General features: G+C 37.4%; 1 long non-coding RNA gene across 1 annotated transcript in view; it reads left to right on the plus strand.

Annotated features, from left to right (window-relative positions):
- The first annotated feature begins 424 nt into the window (after positions 1-424).
- LOC135296227 (uncharacterized) overlaps positions 425-10910 on the plus strand; it is an 87044-nt gene continuing 76558 nt past the window's right edge. The window contains exon 1 of the long non-coding RNA XR_010358294.1: positions 425-496. This is a non-coding gene — a long non-coding RNA (uncharacterized LOC135296227). The remainder of the gene's footprint in view (positions 497-10910) is intronic.

Raw genomic sequence — 10910 nt, forward strand, 5'->3', positions numbered from 1 at the left:
ATCAGAAAGTGAATGGAGCAGATAGTACTTAAGATGTCTGTTTTTCTTATATAATCCTAGCCAGGAATTCCCCAAATGAAGACATTTTTCACAGGAAAACATTGATTTGCAAACAGAAATGTGGTATGAGAATGCTCTGGAGCCCAATAACTTCCGTAAAACAAAAAATATAAAATAACCTATCCTGCTCTCTTTGATGTTTTCCAAGCAGCTTTCTTGGGATGCTAGGCTTTGAGAATCATAGTTTTTTCACCTCCTCTCTACAAGTGTCTTCCAGGTCCTCTGTCCCTTGACAAGCCATCCTGAGAATTTTCTAGCCCAGGAAAAAGTGGGTGGACAGGGGGGCCACAGTTACAAGAGACCCGAATGCAGGTGTTTGATCCTGTGGAACAGATCTGCAGCAACTGGACTGTGCTGAGGTCACAAGATTCCTGCTGTTTCAGTGGAACTCCTGCATGGTGCTATTTACTTATCCCATGGTACCAATTGTGGTTTGGTAAATATTGTCTTTATTTATTGCTTTTACTTTATGAAATTGTCTTTTTTGGTGCGTTTGCTTGTTTGATTGTTTGTTCTCCCCCGTCTTCCTCGTGAACTTCCTGCTATCCTGGTATTCTTTCATTCAGTTAAATGCAAAACAGATGGTTGGACTAATTATGGGGGTTTTTTTATTTCTATGTCTATGTTGCTCGTATAATCCAGATTCCTTCCTTTGCTTGAGAGCAAGGTAGATATAAAAAAAGCCCACAACACTGCAGTCAATAAATTTTGTCTTGATTTTTAGTTTCACACACCTTTTGACAATGTGATCCATCTCCTAGGAGACAGTCAGCACTAGCAAGCAAAAAAAGTGTACCTGTTTGAAAGCCAGTGCTAGAAAAAATGTTATTAATTTTGTTTATATTAACAGTGGCTGCAAAGATAATTTTGTTTTCATCACCTAAAAAAAAAAAGGATGTCACTTCCTGTGAGAAATGATAATATCAAACATTAGCGAATTGAATCATTGTCTTTTCATTATTTATTTCTAAATGAACATCTTGTGTTAGTGAAAACACTAGTGTTGTAAAGGAACACCAATAAATATAAAACATTTATGCTAATATTTTAATATTTAAAATAGTTAAGCTAATATTTTAGCATAAATATAACATATATTTATTCTAAATATTATTTTTTTTTTAAATTGATAATATTTTAACTAAAAGCACGAAAATATATGGAAAATATAGGAAATAAAATTATATATTACATGCTTTTTGGGAAAAATCTGAAATAGACATTTTTATTATTATATCTACTTTATTAAAGTCATACAATTACTAATAATATTAATGGGTTTCTTTAATTTCTTTAACATTCCAGTAGGAGTCCTACAATGAAAATACAATCATTGTTTAATTCTCTTTATCTTTCAGTAACTGGCCAGGAGGTATTGGCCACAACCCTCACTGACACGGAGTCTCTTTATAATTACCTATTTGGACAATATTTTGGTCTTATGATTAGGAATTCCACAAAGCATTTACACTCCTACAATATTAACGCTTCCGTAAGCATTTCATAAGAAATGAGGGTTTCTCTGCTTGTGAAGAAATTAGCAGCTGAAAAAATGCTCCCAAATTTTATCCCCACAAAACTTACTTTAACTTTGTGAATCACTAATCAGTGATTTTTTGTTACCTAAACAGCAGGGTAATGAATAACAATTAAAATTAAAATGTCTGAAAAATACTTTCAGATGGAAAAAAACCTCCTACATTCTCTTAATAAGCCTGGTTGGCATGGGAAAATGTGGTACAGTCTGTCTTGTTCATGCTTTGAACAGTTAAATATTTTAGGAGGAGATTTTAACCAGAAACACAAATCAACTACAAAGGTTTTCACAGAGCAGATTCACTGCCAAATGTAGAAAATATATAATGATGTCATATAGCATATTCAGAGCTATGGGATGAGTTCTCTATTGGTTTCCATCTATACCACCTCATGACTTCAAAATAAACATGACTAGCAATAAGCACAGTAGTCTATATAACTTTCAGAACAAACCTGTCTAAATGGTTACAGAAAATGGAAAAGTTTTTTACAGGGGGAATGTTAAGATTTTGCCAGTGTTCACAAGCACTGCCAACAATAGCGAAACATGAGATAGTATAAATAAACAACTATCCTAATCATTCACATTTTAAATAGTTTGATATTTCAATTACATGAATTTACAGTTCTGGATAATACAGTTTGATGAATTCTTTGAACAATATAAAAAAAATCAAACCTTGATTTAGAAAATTAGAAATATGAATAATAATTTATGGCCACCTGTTTTACTGGCTTTTGTACTAATTGTTTAAAATATCACTTTATTTATCATCTGAGATTATGATTTCTACTTAAAAATCTTCAGTCTTGGTGAGATGGACTGTATGACTTCTCAGATGAGTATTTTATCATTTTGTAAACACTGATAACAGGTTGTGCCAAGTCGGCAGGGAGTGAATGAGCCTCTTTAGCAGGGAAATGCTTCCAGATTGCACCATTTCTGGGACGTCATTAGAAAGGGACCCACAGCAAGAATTGAGAGTCTGTAGCTCACAGGAAGCCCAAAAGACTTTGAGATGCAGGGAGATACCAGCTAGGTTTCTTCCAAAGGACCAGAGGGAGTTACAGAGGTTTTTTTTCCTTTTCCCCACCTATCAGGCAAGCAAGGGGCTGTGCCAGAATCATTTGCAAGAGCTTTAAAGGAGCTGACTAAACAGCTCTCACCTTCTTATCAGGCAAGCAGTGGCAGCACCAGGACGGTCTGCAGGACATTTAAGCAGTTCTAAGGAGTGTGGTGAACAGGGGTGTGGCATGGCAGATCATGTGGGTAGGGCAAGCAGGAAAGGTGCAGGCACCCTCCTGGCTCTTGGTGGTGGGTTTTGTCTTAGGTGGGTGTGGTGTTTTGGTTGGGTTTTGTCCTGTTTTGGTTTTTTCCTCCCCTACTTGACGACATCCAGCAATAGTTTATAAGCAGCCAGAAACCATTGCTACTGCTGCTATCAAGACTGCTAACCCTGACAGACTCTCCCAGAAGGACCCAGCTCTGTCACTGAGTGGCTCCAAGGGAGCCTGGAGTTAGTACTTGAGGACAGTGCAAAAGACACCTGTGTGCAGTGTGAGCTGCTGAATGATCTTCTCTGTCTGGTCACAGAGCTTAAGGAAGGAGTGGAAAGGCTAGGAGTATCAGAGAGAGCAAAAGACAAAGAGACTGGTGGAGTTGCATCCTTTTAACCCTGAGAGGAGCTCTGCAGAATTCAGTGGTCCTGACCCTCTTACCATCATGCAGAAGGACACCAAATAGATGGGGGAGGGGGAATGGGAAATGAGTCCATGGTAAGGGAGATTAAAGAATCTGCTCCAGACCCACAGATAGCCTAACAGAATAGGTACAAGGCTCTGATCTAGAGGGTCAGGCAGATGATGCTACATAAAAGAATCTGTCTGGAGAGCCTCCCATTTGCACTGTCAACAGATGGATCACAGCCTCAGTTAGTATGAAGAAGGGTAGCTGTAGTAGGTGACTCCCTGAGCGAAACTGACGGCCCTGTATGTCAACCAGACCCACCCCACAGGGAAGTCTGCTGCCTCCTTGGGGCCCAGGAATGGGATATTACCAGGAGACTGCATGAACCAATTCAGCGCTCTGATTATTACCCACAACTGATTGTCTAGGGTGACAGTGGTGACATTGATAAAAAGGTTACTTAATCTGGACACTTCTGTAAAGGATAATAAATGTTCTTATAAATACTTTAATAGCAAAAGAAGGCCAAGGAAAATCTCCATTCTTTATTGTTTGGGGAGGGGCAAATATAGTTACCAAATATGAGGAAAAGGCTGAGGTACTTAACACTTTTGCCTCAGCTTTTAACAATAAGACACATCATCCTCAGGACAGCTGGCCTTCTGAGCTGGTAGATGTGGTCAGGGAGCAGAACACCCCACCTTGTAATCCAGGAGGCAGTAGTTAGTGACTTCCTTAGCCAGTCAGATGCCACAAGTTTATGGCACCACAGGCTGGAAGCTAGCCCATGTCACACCCATCTATAAAAGGGCTGGAAGAAGGATTTAGGAAAACACAAGCCTGTAGGCCTGACCTCAGTGCCCAGCAAAGTATGAGACAAATCATCTGGCATGCCATCACACAGCACCTACACAACAGCTGGGAGATCAGGCCAAATCAGCAGCATGAATTTAGAAGCGGCTGGTCCTGCTTGACCAACCTGATTTTCTTGTATGACTGGGTGATCCTCCTGGTCAAGTGGGTAAGGCTGTGGATGTTGGCTACCTGAATTTCAGCAAAGCTTTTGACACTGTCTCCCACAGCATACTCCTGGAAAAGCTGGCAGCCCATGGCTTGGACAGGAGCACTCTTTCCTGGGTTAAAATCTGTCTGGATGGCTGGGCCCAAAGAGCGGTGGTGAATGGTGCTGCATTCATGTGATGGCCAGTCACCAGTGGTGTCCTCCAGGGATCAGCATCATCCCCAATCCTGTTTAATGTCTTTTTTGTTGGCTCTGGATTAGGAGATCAATCTACCATTAGCAAATTTGCAGACAACATGAAGTTGGGTACAAGTGTCGATCTGCTGGAGGGGAGGAGAGCTCTGCAGAGGGACCTGGAAAGGCTGGATCGATGGGCCCAATCCAAGAATATAAGGTTTAACAACAGGTTCCAGGTCCTGCACTTTGGCCACAACAAACCCCTGCAGTACTACAGCCTGGGGACAGAGTGACTGGACACTGGCCAGGCAGAAAGGGACATGGGGAACTGATGGACAGCCAGCTGAACACGAGCCAGGGTGTGCCCAAGAAGGCCAATGGTATCCTGGCCTGTGTCAGCAAGAGTGTGGCCAGCAGGGCCAGAGAAGTGATTCTTCCCCTGTACTCAGCACTGGTGAGGCTGCACCTTGAGTCCTGTGTCCAGTTCTGGGCCCCCAATTTAAGAAAGATGTTGAGATGTTGGAATGTGTCCAGGGAAGGACAACAAAGCTGGTGAAGGGTCTGGAACATACGTCCTATGATGAGCATTTGAGGGATCTGGGGTTGTTTAGCCCAGAGAGAAGGAGATTCAGGGGAGACCTCATCCCTCTCTACAGCTCCCTGACAGGAGGCTGTAGCAGGTGGGGATCAGTCTCTTCTCCCAGGCCACCAGTGACAGGACAAGAGGACACTGCGCCAGGGGAGGTTTAGGTTGGACATAAGGAAGAAGTTTTTCACAGAAAGAGTGACTGGGCCTTGGAATGGGTAGCCCAGTGAGGTAGTGGAGTGACCATCCCTGGAGGTGTTTAAGAAAGTGGCAGTTGGTGTTATGGTCTAGCTGACAAGGTGGTGCTAGGGCATAGGTTTGACTCAATAGTCTCAAAGGTCTTTTCCAACCTAGCTGATTCTGTGATTCTGCCTGGAAGTCTTTATTTGACTGAGAGAAAGACTTAGAAGGATGAAGAACTGTTTACAGACTGTTTCCAATCTTCCATTATTTAAAAAATGAAAATCCAACTATTTTAAAAATACATATATTGCATGTTTTAAACATATTTATACATATTATACTTTGCTTCAATAAAATTTCCAGGAAATCTAACTCTACAGGTGAGGACTGCAGACTGTAAAGCTAGAAAGCCTTCCTTAAGCAGGAGAAAAAGTTCCTTACTTTAATTATATGATGTGGCTAAACACAGTCAACCCACAGTGGGTCCACCATTTGCTTTGGGAAAAAGGCAGAGTGCAGATTTTATGTCATGAATTGTGAAACAGTATTTCAAATATCTAACTTCCATTTCTCAAAATAGTGTATTTTCATTTATTCAACCTATGCAAGAGAAAAGGCCTAAACCAGTCTGAAGATTTTTAGAAATGTTTTTGTATATGTCATAGAATTTTCTTATGGTTTGTTTCTAGGTAAATGGAATATTATCCCAATGCTTATTCTGTGCCATACATAAAACAATTCCATTTGATTTTAATAGACTATACCAGTTAAAACCAGGAACATTTTTTCTGTGTTTTGTTTAAGAGTTACTTCCTTTGAGTCTTAAACGCCACAATCCTTTAGACATGTTTCTAGGGTTTGGTTGTTTGGTTTTTTGGGTTTTTTTTGTTTGTTTGTTTTGGGTTTTTTTTTTTTTTTTTTTTTTTTTTGTTTTTTTTGTTTTGTTTTTTCTTTTTTGATTGGAAGATTTTGGATTGAGATGTTTGCAACTATCGAAATGAATCGTTCACTTTTTAGAAAAGTTTTCAGAAGAAAACTTATGCTATAAGTAAATAACTAACCAAGAGTCAATTATTTCATATATTCCATGTAGTTTTAGATTTAGCAATGCCACCAAGTGGGATCTCAATGGGGTTTGTAATGACTTGACACTGCATGCTGGGTTTATTACTCATGCAGTTTTGATTCTTCTGCTCTCTTACTGCATTGACTTCCATGAGGCACTGAAGACTATTTAGCCTTACTAATTTTTAAAAATTGTCTCCAAATACAGCTAGACTTATTAATATTTTATATATATTTTAATTTTGAAGCTAAATATTATATTATTGATTTTGTGCAGAATGTGTAGTAAAAATTATCTCTTCCAAATGCAGAAATCCAGTTTGTAAAGCCATGTGTTGTTTCTCATTGTTTCTTTTATGAACAAAATTTTATTAACAATATGTAGAGTGGCAGTTTTTCTAAATAATACTCTTTTCTAGATAATAATGATATCTGAATAAATTATCATTTTCTAACTTCTTTTTTCTTTCTATGAAACTATATATAAGTGCAAATTTCTGTTTGTGTTAGCACTTTTCCATTCAGTTTTCCATTTCCCAATATTTTTCAAAATGGATATGTGTAATTTTTTCCCATTGTAATGCAGATAAAGTCAGTTAAGGAAAATACAGACTTAGAAAATGCACATGATTTATCCCTTAATATTCTCTCCGGCAGCTAACCTCAGTCAGCATAAAGTATTTTCTGTTGCTAAGACAGTGTGAAAAAAGCCTGATGTAAAAAATTAGATAAAAGATAAAATAATGTCCTCTTCCCTGTCAAATGCCTCTCCAATTGTGTTATTATTGATAATTGTGGTTACTGCAGCTATCCCTTGGGTGTGGGAATGGGGAATATTTAAAGTTTCTTGATATCTAGCCAGAAGCCTGACTTTGGATTTGTCTCAAGGCCTACTGTCAAAAAACATAAAAAGAAATACAGAATTTCATTTACATATTGCTAATTTATTTATATTAGTTGCTTATTTATGTAAAGCCTTATGTTTTAGTCTAATTTTTTTGAAAAACAAAAGATTTCTTTGGGCCATTTTTTGTTGGTTTTTTTTCCCCTCTGGAAAAATAAAGTTTGATCCCTTTTCTGACATGCATCAATCATGGAACCTTGGGATTTGATTATTACAACTACTTTTCAATTTGAATTCTATTACAATATGTAAGTTATTCTTGATGCTATTTTTAAATGCTACCTTGACTGCTATATGACACAAGTTCTTGGCTGTCAGAGCTGAATTCAAGGTGTCTTATTTACCTTGCCTAACTGATAGAAAATATGAGGCTGCTCCTGTCAGGGGGAAAACAGTCTTTTGGGAAACATCTTGTCCTAAAAGGAGCAGTGAAATTTTCCACAAAGCAGACTGAATGCAGAATGCAATGGGCCTCCATGAAGCTCCTCACTGATAAGTCTACTTGCCTGAGTATCTGTGTCACACATGTGACTGTATAGGAAAGCATTAAGGAATATTGCTTGAAAGGCACTGAAATTGCTTCTTTTAATATTAAAATAGAAGATCAAATGATAGTTAGTTAAACAGTGAAAATATTTATCAAATAATTATGGGGCAATGTCCAGTGAGTTTTGTAGACTTTATCATATGGCATCAACACAGTATCAAGTAAATCAATGTATAATAAACCAATAAGAAAGGGATGAAAAACAGCATATAATATAATAATTATATATTATATATACATAATATGTATAATATGTAATATATTGTATATATTATTAAATACAATACTATTAATATAAATTCATGCTAGTGTGGGGAAAATGTTCAGGGCTAGGTATTATAAAAGTGTAACTACTGGAAAAAGAGATTCAACTTGTTTTTTTAATCATTTTCTGTGTAGCCATCAACCCACAAGAATTTTCACAGATACACTCGGTGTGAAGTGATCACTAGATTCACTGTTTCACCTCATGGCTTTCTTATAAACTTGTTCAAGACTTTCATTGTTGTTTAACCCCTGCTGGCAACTAAGCTCACAGCCTCTCACTTACTCCCCCCACCCTCCCACCACATTGGAATAGGAAGAGAATTGGAAGGGTAAAAGTGGGAAAACACTGATATTGTGTTGATATAAGGACAGTATAGTAGATAAAGCAAAAGCTGAGCACAAAACCAAATTTAAACCAGGAATTATTTCACAATTTCCCATGGGCAGGCAGGTGTTCAGCCATGTCCAGGAAAGAAGGCCTTTATAGCACACTGGCAGTGACTTGGTAAGATAAAACTCCACCACTCGGAATGTCCCTTTCTTCTTGTCCCATCTTTATGTGCTGAGCATGGTATGTCATATCATTTTGGTCAGTTGGGGTCAACTCTCGCAGCTGTGTCACTTCCCAGATCCCTGCAGATCACCAGTCTACTTTCTGGTGGGGTAGGATAAAGAAAAGACCTTGGCTCTGTGTAAGTCCTATTTAGCAATAACTAAAACATCCTGATATTAATAATATTGATACCAGCACAAATCAAAATCCCAGCCCTGTACTGGCAACTATGATAAAAATTAACTCAATCCCAGTAAAAACAGTCACAGTTTACCAGAATTAGTACTGTTTTATTATCCATCCTTCTCCTATAAATAAATAACATTGTTTATTCTGCTAGATGCACATTTTAAGTAATTTTTTTAAGTCCAGTTTAATGTTTATTTATATTAGCAACTTTTGAACAAAACAATTCAATTTCCTTAGAAAAATATATTTATAAGTAATAGGTAGTTTGGGGTGTCTGTCTTATATTCTGCTGACTTTAGTATTTCCTAGAAATAGCTGAGCTCTGCAAAGACACATCTGTTGGTGTCTTATGTAAAGTTCCATGCAGAAATTGATTTTTGTGACAGTCCATTGTTGTATGAAACATCATCTTGAAGTTCTGTTCTCAACTCATCCCTCTGCTGTTCAGAAATTAAGTCTAAATGTTCAGGGTCATTTTCTTTGAGTTTTTTTCCCCTTTGTACTATGGCACTAATCTCACATACTGGGATTACATCCAACAGCACTGTTTTATAGCTCTGTCTGTGAGGTAATAAGAGAAATACAAGAGATAAAAATACTAAGGAGAATCTTTTCTTCTGACACCAGTTGATATATGTGGAGTTAAAAAGAAGTAAATCACTATGCAGGTTCTCATGATTAAAACATGTAATATAAATTGACTGTAGTAATTAGAGTACTCTAGATTCATTTCAGTTAATAAGGAAGGAACAATATCTGCAAAGGCAAACAGTGAGAGGTTGGGGAAGAAAGTGATGCTTTTCTCAGTTCATTGTTAGCAGAATCCAGAAATACATTCTTTATGAAAAACTTAACTGCACACCAGGATAATGTGTATGCTGATGAGAAATTTTGAATCAGTCAAGTGAGCCACATCAGAAAAAAGCATAAAATAATTTTGTTTTTCAGATACAAATGAAAATCTGAATACAGCAAAGAAATAAACTACATCACTACTATGAAAACAAATGAAAGAGAGTTATAGACAGTTAAATGCAATATAATGTCAGATTAGAGACTAGCAGAGAAGTTTTTATAGAAAATAGTATCATTCAAACTGACAGGCATAAGAATTTCTGATGAGTTCATGAAGTGGGGATAAGTTTAACTTTAAATACAGGTGAGCAACGTGGCAATTTCCATTCAAATTCAACGATGTGAATAGAATATGATGACCATATCTTCAAATTTCAGCAGGGGAAAAGGCTTCCTTGGCCCTCTAAGACTGAGTAGACTGTTTCTTTAATCCACTTTATTCTTATTCTATATAGATGTGAATTGAGTTTATATAAATTATCCAAATGATTCATTGCACATTTCTCCAGATAACATGTAGAAAATGTTAAAGAAAAAGCAAAACAAAACAAAAAAATCAAAACAAAAAACCAAACCAATACAAAACAAAAAACCAAACAAAAAAACCCCAAAAAACAAAACAAAAAAAACCAAAACAAAACAAACAAAAAAAAAAAGAAACAAAAAAAACCCCACCAGAACAAAACAAAAGAGGAGAGTAGTGTCTCTAAAACCTGCCCTGGAAACTGAGTACAGCTGGAGCTGCAGACAGGTCTACTGGACAGCCTCTTCTTCGGGAGATACTGAAAATTTGTTCATGTAGGACTACTTAATAAGTGAATCATGAGACTCAGATTTCCAGAACAAATTTTTTTCCCCCTAATTAAATGAGTTATATAGGTAAAATATTTTTACCCCTTTTGCTTTGGCATGAGTGCTTTGATCAAATAGCCTGCTTTTTTTTCTGTTTGCTGTGGCCTACTCTGCTCATTCTTTGATGGTATGTATACACTAGATAGGTTATAATAGCCATCAAATCTAAGGCACAGTACCAGCTGTAATGTCAGCAAAAAAAGTACACTAGAAAATAAAACAGCTGTGTGGAGCAACCCAAAGTTATGGGAAGGAATTGAGAGGAATTCAGCTTTTGGGACTGCTCAAAATATTCAAGGTTCCATTCACTTGCTCCTCAAATCTTATCTGGGGCTATCTACATGCCCTGAATATTTCACCTGATATCTGTCACAAGAGAGTGGTTACACAGCTTAAAGAGCCATCAACAAAGACACTGGTAAAAG

This window comes from Passer domesticus, chromosome 3, assembly GCF_036417665.1.
Source record: "Passer domesticus isolate bPasDom1 chromosome 3, bPasDom1.hap1, whole genome shotgun sequence".
Lineage (NCBI taxonomy): Eukaryota > Metazoa > Chordata > Aves > Passeriformes > Passeridae > Passer > Passer domesticus.